Source organism: Megachile rotundata, chromosome 1 (genome assembly GCF_050947335.1).
Source record: "Megachile rotundata isolate GNS110a chromosome 1, iyMegRotu1, whole genome shotgun sequence".
NCBI classification, from domain to species: Eukaryota; Metazoa; Arthropoda; class Insecta; order Hymenoptera; family Megachilidae; genus Megachile; species Megachile rotundata.
This window is the reverse complement of record NC_134983.1, coordinates 3200453-3216979: the sequence shown is the minus strand read 5'-3', so window position 1 is coordinate 3216979 and position 16527 is coordinate 3200453. Positions and strand designations below refer to the sequence as shown.

General features: G+C 30.8%; 1 protein-coding gene across 3 annotated transcripts in view; it reads left to right on the top strand.

Moving 5' to 3' along the window:
* Nucleotides 1–13628: 13628 nt before the first annotated feature.
* LOC100880574 (uncharacterized) overlaps nucleotides 13629–16527 on the top strand; it is a 473391-nt gene continuing 470492 nt past the window's right edge. For all 3 annotated transcript variants that reach the window (XR_013040077.1, XM_076537883.1, XM_076537877.1), the window contains exon 1: nucleotides 13629–15179. The gene's annotated coding sequence lies outside the window, so the exon portion shown is untranslated. The remainder of the gene's footprint in view (nucleotides 15180–16527) is intronic.

Here is a 16527-nt window from a genome sequence, read left to right as displayed (position 1 = left end):
ATTTTTACAAGTACATGTTCACTTTTAACAATAAGCTGTTTTCTTGCATACTTTAAGTTTCAAAAAAGTAATTTTTGGAACTGCATGGGATCGTGAGTTACTTTATAAACGTACGTTTATTTTCATAGTTTAGTTTCAATTTTAATATAAGTGATCATTAAACATCCATACATTTAGGATTAAAAAATTGATTCTATTTTGAAAGTCTCATTTTTACATGTATTTTAAGATTTAACTTTACGTCTTTGAAAATATTAATGGTGCCAATTAGCAGTTAACAGTGGAATAATCGAAAAAAATTGTCATTCCTCATAAAATAAAGCATTTTATGTTGTCAATATGTATAAATTGTTCTAAGGATGTATTACAGTCGGAGAAACAGTGAACACCATATTCGCAGATTAAAAATTTGCATACTTTTTTTAATGACTTGTTAGGTCGACTAATAAATCGATAACAGATTTATTAGTCACAAAAAGATGACAATATACAAATGATTACCAAGTAGAAATAAGAAAAATTGTTTGTTGAAACAAACAAACAAGAACAAAAAATTATGATTAATTCATTTCGACTGTGACAACCAAAAATCTCTTCTTTTGCATTTGAAGTCAAATGCCTAGGTAATATTTATAGTGCGGAGTTTATGTACGATAAGCAACTGATGTACAGGTCAGTGCAAAGATATCTCCATATTGCATTTATGGAGAAAATCATCAATTCATTTTAGGATTTTATTGTTTCTTGCGAACTCTTAAAAAATGTTTGAATCAAAACAAATTTACATTCTGTAGAGTTAAAAAAAGGTTAGCCATCTAGCTGTAGAAGATAGGTACTTATCCGAACAAATTTACAATTACTTTTCAAAATATGGACCTTTCCAACTTATTTGACAGTAGTAAGTTTTAGATAGTAACATTGGAAGAGTACTGAATAAATCAGAACATTGAAAACAATAAATAAATACATAATTGCTTTTAAAATTTTATTCCGCAATTTTACGCCTTCCACCGCTAGATGGCTAAGCATTCCGAGGGCCGTAAAATTTAATAGCCTTAATTTTCTTTTCTTATGTTTTTAGCGCATTATGATGATATATTTCACTAATATCACTAAATGTTCTATTCATCTTCAAAAAACGGAAAAATTGGAAATTTTGAAGCAAAACCTAATTATCTATCTCGCTAATTCTGCCGGTAAACGCCAGATGGTGTAAGTAGTAACATTTAAACTTTTCCGAATTAGTACATAACAATACACGTTAATTTACTTTTGGAAGCAACAATAATTAGGTTTAGAACATTCTTTAAGTGTCAACAAATCGGAAAAGTCAATCAATGGAAAAGTTGTACTTAATATTTAATTACATTAATTTCCACCTTCCACCAGTAGATGGATTTCGATGTTCATTAAATGCAGTTTTTTAAAGAAATATAATGCATTCAACTCATTATATAGCTATGCTTCTGATTTTAGCGGTTTTTGTAGAACAATTTGTTAGTGTCAACGAAGAATGCATCATTTTATGAAAAAAGCAATTATTTATTTTCATATTTTTGCTCTTATTTGCTAAATTGCATTAGCAGTACTATTTTCACATAGTTCACGTGAAAGCATAATTTTTATATTTATCGTAATAATGAAGCTTAAAAAATGCTTTGAATTTTTTAAGTTCATTACTTTGTAACGAACAACTGTATGTTATATCGTTTTTACATATTCAATTCACACGATTCTTTCGAGAATATCTGTTTTAAAATAAGCTTACTGCATACCAAAATGTAAATGTGGCTTGTGATGGAAACGGTTCCCCCTTAGTTGCTATTTTTTTCAGGAAAGCCAGATTTGCCCTTGAGCGTATATTATTTTATAAAATAATTATTAAATCGTTAATAAGAAACGCTATTCAAAAGCGATTTAATCTGAATGTTAAATATTCATAAAATAAACATTTCTAATGTTTACTATGATAAAAGAATGTAGTTATTACATACAAATAAATGAATAAATTATTTCATATTTTTCACGTAATTTAAATATTTTGGTTACTAAAATGTAGGTATTGTACAGGAATATAGGTATTGTATTTCTTTTTTAATTAACGTTCGACAAGTAAATTCGATGAAATTCTACTTGACCGGTTGTGCCACCTGGTATCGCATTTCAGAGAGTATTGGGAAATCTACAGCTGATAAGTGAAAATTAATGTGATGATGAAATAAAGGATGAAAAATTTATTTCTATACAGTTTATTTTATATAATTATATTTGTACTTTATATCGTAATTATGAAATAAATGTTATTTTTTTCGATGGTATTGCGTTATTTATCGATCGTGTATAAAATGCATAAAAATACGGAAAAATACTTGAATGTAAAATAGTAATTAGGAAGATATACTTTTTAAGAAGTACGGAAATTATATGCGTAATTAGTAATACAATTTGAATTTCATAAATAAATGAAAACTTAAACAATACTACCAACTTTGTGTAAAAAAAAATTTTGTTCACACCTGCTGTTAAACCATTAAAAATGAATAATTACTGTAATATTAACCTATACAATGTACTCTTATTATTATAATAAAGCGTGTAAAGTATTTTGGAAATTAAGGACGGTAGTTGTTTTCTTAACAAAATTTAAATTATTATTAATTTGTATAATAGTATAAAGTATAAAAGACTGGATAATAAATATATTAAAAATCCTGAATATCATTAATTGTAAGTAATAAAATTAAGTACCACTTTCTATTAAGAAGTATATACCCATTTTGTTTATTTTTAAAGTTTATAAATTTGATGCTATAATCTTCTTGAACGTACTTTGCATCAGTATTAGGTACAAATTTTATTGAAAAGCTTTAATTCAAATTATTAATATAAATTAGTCGTTATGTAACTATTTTATTATGTTTATTTACAGAAATCGATAAGGCAATTCTTTTGTCAATCAGTCAACTAATAAAAGAAATTTACGAAAAACTGTAAGCATATAAACATTTTATAAAAATTAAATTTGCAAATGCTTTTTGCGATATTTATTTTGAAGTCACATTAGGTTAAATTTTAGATTTTTATAGTACATTATTGCAGAAAGTATATGAGCAAAAACGTATTGCGTAAAAGTGTAGTTAAATAATAATTTATTGAAAATTTTAATAATTGTAATATAGTGCATACTATATTACATAGTGCTATAGTGCATACTAGTACGTTGCAGCTTTTGACCACATTTTTCTACCCCTGAATTTGATAAGTACAAGAATGTTGATTCAAGTAGACACCTGTCATGAAAGGAGGATATTTATTATCGAATGACATGATCTTCACGATTGAAGAATACTGAAAGCAGATCAATTACCTAGGGACCGTTTCTGGTCGACATCAATTTCACAGTCGACTAAGAATATGGAAATAAGGTGTAACGTTCATCCTTCATATTCGAACCTTCTACCAATAAAAATAAAGATCAGATATGAAATTAATAATCTGTTGCTAACAAGAAATTTTTCTACGTTCTTTCTATTTTTTTTCAGGTTACCTCCCTGCATTCTTTCTTGACTCTTTCTGGATCTCCTTATGTTGTTAAACTTTCATTGAACACTCCACAGAATCTCTCTAGGTTCTTTTCAATCTCTTCCTAGATTTTTTCTAGGTTCCTTTTCATTTTTTTTAAACTCTGCTTAGGTCCATTTTATACTCTTCTGATTGTTAGTCTCTCTCTAGTTTCACTCCAGATTTTGTTACTACTTCCCCAGGGTTTTCTCTATGTGTTTCTCATACTATTCTTAGATTCTCCTAAAAAAGCAAAAGGTGAAAGATTCTTCTCCCTGCATTTATCCTTTACCAAAGAAGCCTGCTTATGTACTAACGACCTTTGTAGACTTAGTTAATGTAGATCTAGGGTAAACCTAGAGAAAATAGTGATGTAACCGAATGAAGCTCTCACCATTCACTCTAATATTTGAGAGTTACTATACATTTGACCTTACCTGAGTAAATTCAAGTTTACTTTCAACTTTTCTGAGTTTATATTTAAATGTTGAGATGCCTTTTCTCTGCATGAAAATTTGATGTTGTCGATCTTTATAAAATTTTTCAAATGGATTGGACTATTCGCCGTGCAATATGTGAATAATGAGCTGGACAACCATCGTGTACTGGGAAACCACATGTTTTGCTTGTCTTCTAGACTTAGACCTTCAAGCAATACAGCAATTTACCATTCAAGAAGTCTCGATGTTTGTTTTTATTTAACGTATCAAACAAAAGTCGTGCATTTTTTGACGCAGAATATGATTCCTGCTTAAAAAATATGGGTTTATAATAAAAAAAGACAAGATGACTTTGAAATAACCTCGAAGACGGTAATGCATTAAAAAATTAGTAATGCCATTTGATTTCCCACTCGAAATACTAAAAATCACGTATCAGTTTATTTTTTTTAAATCATACGACTTCGAGTTCTTTTACAATATCAACTTAAATGGGACACTGTATATTCCGCCATTGAAAGTTTAAATGTCGTTTTCCCGTAAGGCTAACTCAGAATTTTCGCAAATTTTTCCTGGCTTACAAATTCTTCAAATTGGTAGATGTGTTAATAAAATGAACATTTAATCAAGTTAACCATGACGATCGTTTACATTTAATAAATGCAAAACTGTGAACAGAATAGACATATTTTATTCGATTTTAGAATTTACGTGCTCGTCCTATCCGTTTTGTTGAAACATTAATTGGTTAATAAAACGTAAGCAGGCGTCATAAATATAAGAAACGGTCTTATAAAGTAGAATCAGCAAATGATACCTCTAAGGTGAGATTCTTGGCGGTAATAATGGACATATATGTACTTAATGGCATAAGAAAAAACTTGTAGCAAGAATTTTATTCACGTTCATTGCCTTTTTTCTTGTCAGTGAAAAATATGAGGGGATTAACGCATAAGAGTAGAGCAGAAATATTTTAATCTATAGATATAGCTAACTTGTTAAGAGCACAGTTATTTTATAACCAGGAAGGGTCTTTTTCCGAATCCCAATTTCTAATTTTTATATCCACGTTTATGCTCAAGGAAAAAAGCTAAATTACAGTCCGGTTTAAAAACATAATTCACTTCCCTCTCATAGTCGTCGGCAATAAAACACATCATAAACCATAGGCAAAATATTCACACTACCTGCACGCCAACTTAGGTTCTTCGAAAACACGTACCCTGAGGAAAGGGCAAAACAACCCCCGACATTACCCAAAAATGATGATTGGACACCGACTTTTCCCCACCTTAGTTTTAGTTCTCACCTCCGAATACACGCCTACATCCGAAAATTGATAAAAAGCACAACTCGATACTTTTTAAGGAGAATTCTAGTAACAGCACACAGTAACACATTAAATAAACTAATAATTGTAGAAAGGCAAAGCAGGCATTTGCTACATCACTTTAAAATTCCGTACACTAGTACAAACGAATTTAACATAACTAATTATGAAAATATGTTATTCATTATTTTTTAAATAAAATATTAAAGATCCGATTATATGAAACATGTTGAAAAAAATAGACAGTAAGTCGTATTGAATGGCGGATGACTGTATTAAATAATCGATGAATATATAATTAGACGTGGTGCTTGAAAATTTCTTGTTGACAGGTTATATTAATCAAGAATTATAAATACTGGTTATATTCCGTTTTATTATTTAGCTTCTGAACTTTGCGTTGAAATTTGGAGACAACATTCATAAAAGACCACTTTCTTTCTTTATTTATTTCTTTAAAAATTGCTAGTTTTAGAGAGATTCATAAAACTCCATTTAGTAAAAAATTGTTAAGGATAGTATTTTACTTGTTGTGGTATTCAGTGCTTTTTACTAGCAATTTGTTATTTATAGTGTTATTTCAAATATTATAATTAATTACGCCAAATTATTCCTTCAAAGTTCTATAATTATAAGAATGCGGTATTATTTACCGTTCTATTTCAAACATAGTAATTAATTATACAAAATTATTCTTTCTACGTTTTAAAATTATGAAACTGCGGTACTGTTAGATTCGCAGTGCACGTACATAATTATTTCGTCAAGAAAGAAATAACTTTCATAAATTTTTGTATGAACCTATGAGCAAATTGATATGCACTTTGTATTTGACCTATTAATTTTGTATTTTACAAACAGAATTTGCTTAGATATTTGCTAAATATAAGTATCTATTCGCATTGTTCAACTTAACTTCTTTAGCAACCTTCGGGGACGTAGATAATGGAGAAGAACATATATTGCAAGGGGATGATGAAAATAAGGAAAATAAGAAAATCGGGATTCGTTCAAATCCCCAAGGTATATGATCAGTTCGCACAAGATGTTAAAGTAACTGTTCTTCACATACAAATTCGATCAGAGTTTGATAAATACTTGAAATGTAGAGAACCTAACGTTACCTAACCTAACACAACAATAATGAAAAACAGTTAAGGGACATTTACTTTCTTCAGGGAAATCACCCCACAGAGCTGTTACTTTAATACCTTTCGATAATTCATTAAGGTGAAGTGGGGTAAGTGCAGACTGGTTTTTGTAAAGTTGGTATTTAAACGTAAGTATTTTTAGTCTGTAAGTATACTTAACGCTGTAGATATCGAACGCTTTGCACAATTATTATTATTTAATTAATATTAACTAGGTCCTTAATTTTCCTTGTACATTTTGATTTTGATAGGAAATTGTTTAAAATGTCAACTACTCTGCACTTTCCCCGAAAATGGGGTAAGAGCGTAACTTGAAGTTAAAAATACTTTGAAACTTTATTTCATGTGCAATGGGGCAAGAGCATAATTGTTAACTAATCTGCTATGAAATGCTTTTTGTTGCATTACGTAAGTACTCTATACTGCAAACAAGTACTCTTAGCTGAAATATAAAAGGGAATATAGTGAAACAAAACAAGAAAACAAACATACTAAATAGAGAAATTTCGCTCATATTGTAATAAAAATAGCGTGTATACGCACTTGCCCCGTTTACGAACTTACCCCACTTCACCTTACATACCTTAGGGATTCGATCAAAACCCTATTTTCATCATTTCCCTGTGACATATAATAAAAGATTATTTCACAGTAATTATGTCCACATGTGTTTCATTTAATTTTAAAACTGTAACATGATTGGAAGGTGATGCAATAATTTTATATCAATATATTAAGTACAATTACTAACATTCCCAAACACAATACCATCTATGAAATTTAGAAAGTAAGAATGAAAGTGAATTTAATTTAGTTCCGCGATTAACTTAAAAGTAATTTGACTCGACATAGAGATTCTCATTGCTCGGATGCTTTAAAAATGAAATGCAATGCGATAATAACATGGCCCGCGGACATGCACAAAATAAATAGAACATGATTTCTACGTTGCCTGCAGCAGAAAGGTTAAAAATTACCGTGCGTCACTCTGATGTATCACAACTCGTTAACCCTCATGCCATCAAAGGCGATTACAGTCGTCGAGTTGCGAAATACTTCGAATACCAGTACTACTAGATATTACGAGCGACTACAGTAGTTAATTATATTTCCATAATTAATTAAGCAGGTATCAAGTTGAAAATGATTTTAATCTACGTACATATATGTATAAGAATGATGATTAACTTAAAAAGAATGAGATGTACTGACGACGATATTCCGAAGTTAATGATTTTCTTTAAATCATTTCTAATATCAACACACCATATAGAGTGAATCACGTAATATTTGCACCTCAAGTATTTTAGTCATTTAGGCAGGTTAAAATACTTATGAAGAGAGTTACAATATTGGGTTGGTCAGAAAGTTTTATCTTTGAAGATATTTGATTACAAATCTAACACGTGTAACTAAAATCTTTTTATACAAGAGATTGATTAATTGTTATATTTTATACACTCGAAATTTTTGCGAAGTTTATAGAAAATATGCGTGAAAGAAATGTCAACTAAATAGATTTAGCAAATTGATTCATTCCTCTTCAGGTAGAGAGAAAAATGTGAAAATTGCGATTAGTCCACAAATATCATCAATGAAAAGATTTATCCTCACTGCTTCTGGTATTACAAATTTGGTTACTCTTAGAGGTTTAAATACTTCAGTACTTTAAATTTCAACTATATTGCAAGTATACTGCATTTTCGTTGTATAGATACAACAAAAATGTATAGATACAACGTTTGTACATTACTTTTAATGTCTCACGTATTAAAGTGGTGCTTAAAATTAATTTTTTTTTAATATTACTCGACCATGTTAACATTTTGTTCTCCATGCTACATGACAATTAAAATTTGAATTTCGGTAAATTAAGTTTTAATTTCATTAAATTGAATTTTAATTAAATCTTTTTTTTTCATAAAATTTAATTACACTTCATACTATTTTAGAGGACGTTACCCGCTTGTTAATATTTTTAATAATAAATACACCAAGTTTTCATATTAATGCAAATAAAAAGCTTTGTCATTTTTCAAGGTAATATTCGATTACAAATCTAACATGTACAATTAAATTCTTGTTATTCAACATATTAGCAGTGTTTTCAATGTCTAAGGAGAATTATTATTGGTTAAAATATTAATTCACTCATCGCTAATCATGTACATATGTATAACTATGATTGCTCTTGTAGAACATGGATCATTATTCATAGGAATATTTGCAGTACAAAATTTCTGAAACCGAATCTGACACATGTAATCATTTATTGCAACTTCACTACATACTATGCATATCTTTTTCCAGTTTGAACAACATTCTCATTTATATGAAAAAGATGCAATATGGTATAACCAAATCAGTCTAGTCTCTTCCATTTTTAACCACTTATAACAGACGAAAAATTCTATTTTATTTGATACTATTTTTTTAATAACATACTTAAAATGAGAGCTCCGAAGCCATGCATGTGTTTGTTAAAGAAAAAGAAAGTGTTGACACATAAATCGAATAATTATTATGTACGGATATAACATAACTTTTTATACAACCCAGTATTTCAAGAATGTCTTACGTCTTTAAAGACACAATATTCAAGGGTAGTTTTTTTTGGATGAAATCATTATATGTATAATCATATAGTGTGTTGATACCATACATTTTTTTTATTTGCCATTAAAAAAGTAAGATTGAAACGCGTTCAATAATTTTTATATTATAAATTTTAGTAAAAAATTTCGTAACAAACATATACTGATGAAAATAAAGTACGAAATAAATACGTTACTTACATAACATATTAATAAATAAAAGTCTTTCATCCCTACACAGGCAGTCTAGTAAAAGTTGTCCAAGTTCAGTCTTTGTTCTTTTACAGTACCTTTCACAAGTGAAAGATGGCACTCATATGTTTTTATTGTAGTCCAGTATATCGTATATTATAAGTATTTACTGTTGGTTTCAATGATTAGCGCTAATCTTTCAACAAAATCTCTCAAGCTTATTAACTAAATACGTTAATATTAAATTCTATAATTAAATACGAAATTACCAAGAAACATTTTCTTGCAGAGGCGACTGTAACGAAAGAAATAATCCTTTAATTGGTTCTATCATCTATACTCGATCGACAGAGCAGACTGCTTCGATCGTTTATTAGCGTTCCGAATGACGGTAATTTTAGCCGCTTTAAAGTTCCTAAATATAGGTATAGAGACATTTATGTGGGTACGAAGGGATATATTCAAGTCCTTTTTAACTTTCTATTGCTCTTAGATAGTCGTCAGTTTTCTTCCGTAATATTTGTTGCGCTTATAAGTGATTAAATATTGGACTAACTGCTCAGGGGAGCAACCTAAGTCCACCGACAAAATAAATGAGCAAATTTTATTTTATTCAAAACTAAAATGAGGAGTAGTTTACCGAAAAAATATTCCGATTCACTATTTTCAATGCTGTTATTTAAAAATGTAGGAAACATCGATTGATTTGAATTTGATATGTAATTTCAAAGGGTGAATAATTTTATTGTCTTATCGGGTAAAATTTTTAAGTTTAGAAATTTGTTGAGAAGATCGTTGAGAAATTAAAGATTTCAAAATTTGTGAAGTTGAAGGAGGATATGAGAATTTAGAAGTTGTGAATTTTTAGAACTTGAAAATTTGGACCTCAGATAATTTTGAAATTGATAAGGTACGGAGTTTGGAAAGGGAAGAAAAGTTATCGAGTAGTTGAAAGATAAGAAATTTTCGACTTAAGGTTTTTTATTATTTGAGAATTTGAGAATTTCGAAATGTCAGGTTCCAAAGATGTGGAAATTAACTAATTTTGAAAAACCTGGAAACTTGGAAGTTTAAGAATCGAATGTCTTATAAATTCAGAAATTTGAAAGTTTGGGGACTTCATGATAGAAATGAATGAAATTAAGGGATATAAAAATTGAGTGACTTGAAAATTTGGAAATTCGAATGTTCGGAAATTGTGAAATTCCAATGATATTATATATCAAGAAAATCTACGTTTACAGAAATAATTATTAATATAAATTCTATAATTGACTTACTCGACTACAATTTGTTTAATTAACTAACGCAATTTGAAATTTAATTGCTACGATAATCGTAACAAATTACTAGGCTTATGCCGCAAAACATCTAACAATAAGCTAATCACGGTGCGTATAATCGCGTTGAAATCCATTAATCACGAAATTATCTGACTTAACGATTCAGAGGAAGGTCAGAGACATTAGTGTGTTACTTGATCGCACTTCTAGTAAATTTCAGTAAATTAGTATTTCAACGGGAGTTTAAATTAATTAATCGCAAAGCAAACTGCAATTAAATAAACTGGAATATGTGTGCACATGTTTTGTAAACAACTTCAATCTTCGAAAACTTTATTTTTGAATTTAAACAAGTTGAACATACAAATCGCTTGTATTTTGCTACAGAGTACATCATTAATGCAATGAAGCCTATTAAACGTTTGCAGTAAGCGAAAATACTACAATTTAAAAGATCAAGATCGTTGAAGTAGTTCTGAAATACCGTACTAAAACATCTTTACAATTTTTCAGAATTGTTGAAGTTATACCAGATGATTAGATTCTTAAAGACACCTGCATAAATTCATGATTTTACGTTAAAACAATGAACTGCTTAAGAAAATCGTAGTTAGACTGAATTCCAATTATTTTTTAATAGAGTACTATTTTGCACAAATTATACATATAGGGTATTGTATACAGGTACCAACCTCTGTGTGATTGAACCTTTTCCTAAAAATGTAGAAAATATAACGTAATACCTAACACCACGAAATATAATCATATTGTGATAGTCCAAGTATTTGTGCGTTCAATACAGTTGTACTTTATTATGATGATTGTATTGTAAATATATAAATAAATCGGAACTATCATGGAGTTCCCAATTTTAATGAATCGATATAACTGACCTAACACTTTTATCGTGATAACCATTGATATTTACATATTTACAATTAATAAGAACTGTATTAACTCGTATAAACATTGCATATGTATAAAATATAGTCTAAAGATTGCAAAGAAAAGTCATTTCGCTAAAAAATGTCTACAGTTATCAAATACATAAAAACTCGTTCTTGAAGCCGTCAAGAAGTGTCACAGTAATCTTCCTACCTTATGATTGACCGAGAGGAGACAATAATTAGTTTAAGATTATGGCAGTGCTATTTCAGTGATTACTGTGCAACTTGTTATTGTTAAGTATTATTAATAAGTATTATTACAACTACAAAATGTGCAATGATAAAATAAATTGGTAAGTAATGTGAGTAGGCAATTATTGCAAATTATACAGTACATAAGTACAGATCATTGTGGAACGAATATGACTGTGGAAGTTAATGTCACAAAATGTTTTCTTTTATATGTGCAAGACTGCAAAAAAAGAAAAGATAGGGGGCAAGAAGCAAAACGAGCAGCAGAATTAAACAAATTTTTTATAACAAAAGATACTCGTACAAATTAAGAAGATGGAAGTGGAAAAATGAAGAAAATGCATTAAAGAAACACAACACATTATTAGTAATAATGCGATTTGACCAAGTAGAATAAAATTAGTTATAGCATACAATAATAATAATATTGTAACCATTTGAAAGTGCTATGGAATAATGTTTTTAGATGATTATTAACCAACTAACTGCGACATTTAATTCTTAAAATTCGTCATGAGATACACAAAATTAAAATCAAACAATGCGTTTTTATTATAATTTTAACGAAGCGAGTATAGCAAAATGTGAAAGAATTACATTCAATAAAAATTAATAGTTCGTTACTATTAACCACAGCGAAATAAAATTATGGATTGGTATGTGCACACGCCGAACACAGTTACATGATTAATAAGTGTTAGTAGTCTTTAACACTTTTGAAAAATTTGATTTAATGTATACATTTAAAATTATTTAATGTTAATTATATATATAAATTGCTAGTAATAAATATGTATTGTTTGAAATGATTAATAGGTGCTTTCGCCGTCTTAATCAAGAACCAATTACTATTATAATTTTCGAATATTACTAATAATGTATTCTTATAGCTTTCTGTACATAACTACTCAATTTTAACTGTTTTGTTATTTTCAAATATCTTTAACATAATAACAATAATTTTGATTTCTCAATGTTAGTTATAAACGCTTTTTTTCTATAAATACAATACTCCTCCTTAATGCTAGATTTACGGACGTTTCATGACCACTTGTATTTAAATTGTATCTAACTTAAAATAAATAATGGAAGCTAGCTTAAACAATGATTCTTTATCTCGATGACGGTAAAATCCGTCATTTTGACAGGTTCCGTAAATCTAGTGTTAAACTGTCAATTATCCCGTTGGCTTTAACCTGTCAATTATGCGCAGTATCGCTAGAAGTTATTCGTGCTTGACGAGCAGAGCTCTTTGCAGTATACCTTAAACAAAGAGCAAATACAACAGCAGGCGACACACCGGACGGTACCTTTGATACTCAGCAAATACTGGCCCTTTAAATTGGTTGCATAAATAACCAGAAAATTCGAATCCAGTAAAGTTAAATCTATTTATCGTAAATTTTCTGTGTATTAATATTGGTTTTCGAAGTATTTACATCATTTAAATGTTGAAGAAGATAGGTATGTCCTTAAATAATTATTCTACATAATATATTCTAAAAAAATGTATAAATATATATTTTAAAAAAATATATTACAGAAATATTTATTACAAACAATTTATAGAAAAATGGCAAACTATTTATTACAGGAAAATACTGATAAAGTATCAGGAAAACTACAAAATATTAATTATAAATAAATTATTGATGAATGTGTTACAGAGAAGGAACAAAATTTTTACTCCCATTCGTTGCTAATTACAAATAAAATTATAAATTTTTAATAAATAAGTTACAAGTAAATTACAGATAAATACGCGAGTATAAATCATTCTTTCCTGAACGTCGTACTTGCACAATATATACATTCGCTCTTCGGAATACGCGTCGAAAAGGCATTCCCATCTCGTTTAATTGGGCACAGGTATTTAAATTGACTACATTATTCCGTCTCTCTCTAAAAGTAGTTTCTTTATCAATGTGTCGCCCCTTGTTATACCGACTCTTTGCCTTAAGCTCCCGTACAATTGACGGCGTTTTCCACCCATGCACCACCATGCCTCGCCTGACTGATTCAATGTTCAAACGTATCATTCAAATGCAGCCGATATCGGGCAAGATCTCGCGACGAGTGTGAACGCAGCCTAAACGGTGGAGCAAACGTGTCGGGCGGGCGGACAGGCGGGCAGACAGGCGGACAGACAGAAGCTGGAGCACCTGTCTGTCCCTCCACTCGTCTGTACGAGTAAAGAGGGGCCGGCAGTGGGTACCCGGTGCCGTGGTTCAGTACCTCGTGCACGCTCACGCTGATAAGACCTTATTCTAATCACACGTCACTTAACTATCGATAGTCGTACGCGGACCTTTCGCGCTCGATCTTTCACGCTACGTCTGACGCAATTTCTTCCTTCCTATGTGTTGTAGTGTCGCACGCATTCCATCCGCTTCGGTTCTCTTTCTCGTGTGTTAGCCGACGCACACCCTTGCGCGGCTTGGCTTGATCCAGCGATTCGTTCGAATCTTTGAATCTCTCGATCAGATACGACAAACTAGCCCCTATCTCGTTTCTTGCTCGGTCGGACGCATACGTAATTACCTTCTCGCGCGATCTTACGATAGTCACGTACCACCCGTACGTGCGGGATGCACGGGGCAAATACACGCTCCGATATCCGGTTGCTGGCCAGGAGAGACACTGCGTGTGGCTCGATTTTCGTTCACGATCAGCTACAATCTTCGACAACCTCTGAGCCCAGGAAGGTCGTTTACGGCAACACTTATCGACATCTTCTCGGTTAATCCATTCGCGGTTCTCGGGCGTTAACATTGTCCGCAAGCAACCACGTGGTGCAATATTTGATTCCGCGAACGGTATTGCGAGTAGTTCACCACGTGCTAACGTGAAACGCGTACAGACGTCACCGTGAAAGGTTATTGCACCCGTTAGCGAAGGTCGAACATCGACGTCAGGAAAATTGGGTGAACCGTCCGAGAAACAAAGGGAGAGGGAAAGAATATTCGGCTGTATCGAAAAAAGGAACCTGTTCACCGACCCGATGGCATGGATTCTGCTTATGGTGTTACGTAACCCAAAGAAAGAATGAGATTCGTGTTAACGCGTTTTCGTGAACTCGATAAACGACCACGTGCCGTACGCTCAACGTCGAGGACGGGAGATTTTCTCTCTCTATCTCTCTCTCTTTGTTGGCAGTTCAATGAATAATTTGGCCACGAATGAATTCTACGAATCGTGAATGGGGAAGTGAGCCCTTTTTTTTTTGTTAGTGAAAGCGGTATCATCCGCTGAGTGTTTGTGAAACCGTGACACTGCAAAATCACGTGTGTGACAACTATTGCCTGCGACTGGCGGATCGTAAAATCTTCTTATTCGTTTTGTTTCGCGAGAAAAACGACCGGCGATTTCTCGACACGCGAGTGCGGCTTTCGTAGAAAACCTTGTGGTATCGGCCTTTAGGAATCCCGTTACGTCCTCTGTTGGGTACGCGATCTGCTGGATTAAGGGGAAGTCTTCCGTATGAAATTGGTATGAATTTGAATTTCTTTTTATTGCTTCTGCATCGCTTCATTTAATCTTAAGGTGATATTTTGCTATCTGTGATCTGTGGTCTATATGTATAGTCGGTCGCAAAAATATTCGAACACCGGTATACTTTCCAGTATCTTGATTTGTATTTCAAGAAAATATAAGTGCAATAAACACAGTAGAATGTGTAGGAAATAATAAGATAATACTGGTTATTATTGTTATTGGAAAATAAAATGTCTTAAATGTGCAACAGTTATTGCCTATTTCTCGCATTGGTATCTGCTGTGCACCAGAACTGATTTAGGTACTTAAGTTGTTAGTGCTACACATTTGAAAGCAACAAGTATGTTTTCATTGTAAATATAATACTGTTCAATGAGTTAATGTAATGTCAGTGATTGAGCAAATACTATTAAACGAGCCACAATACTGCATTCGTATTACCATTTTTATTCTGAAAACGAGTCGAACGATTTTGTTGAAACAATCTAAATATATAAACGTTTTTATCTAGATTGCAACTTTGAGAACATTCATTTTGATGAACTTATACAGTTACTATTGTTTTTTTTTAAGTTATATGACTAGATCCATTCTATTACTCGGATAAATGTAATCCTGTATAAAATAATAGAAAGCGGTATCCGTGGTTTTAATTAATTGTCGCCATTCTGAACTAAATCGGAAAAAACATTGTTTGATTAGAAGGAAAAAGACTAGAAGTAAAATTCAAATGTGTTTGCGTAAAGATGAATTGTAATAATGAACTTCCAAAATAAACACTTTTATTGTAATACGAAATGCTAAAATTTATTTTGCCATAGTATCAACATTCGTCATCTACTAAAATGCATAACGAATTTATTATTGTTCCAATGTATATTTGATAAAAATAGATATTTAACGGAAAGTAAATGCTTTAGTATAATATTTATCTTTTATCATCGAACTGATACTATGAGAGATTAGGTTTTATTTCATATTAAAGTGGTAGGAAAATTTCTTGTGTAACTTTATTACGACAGCTTTCTTCGCATAAATGCATTAGAATTTTACCGCCATCTAAGATCACACCAGTTTAGGTCAGAAAGGTACTACATTTTCTGATCACTTTGTTGAGGAACATTATTTATTACATTTTATATTTCAAAGTAAGTAACGTGATAATATACATATGTGTTAACAGTAGCTGTTGTTAAAATCTCTTTATGTAAAATTATAGCAAGCAACTCGAATTTAAGACATTAATATTTAAATAACATTTACAGTATTAATTTTGAAATTTTCGGTTCAAAAATAAATAGGGTTATTATATAAAAATACAATAGATAATTACATTTTAAAT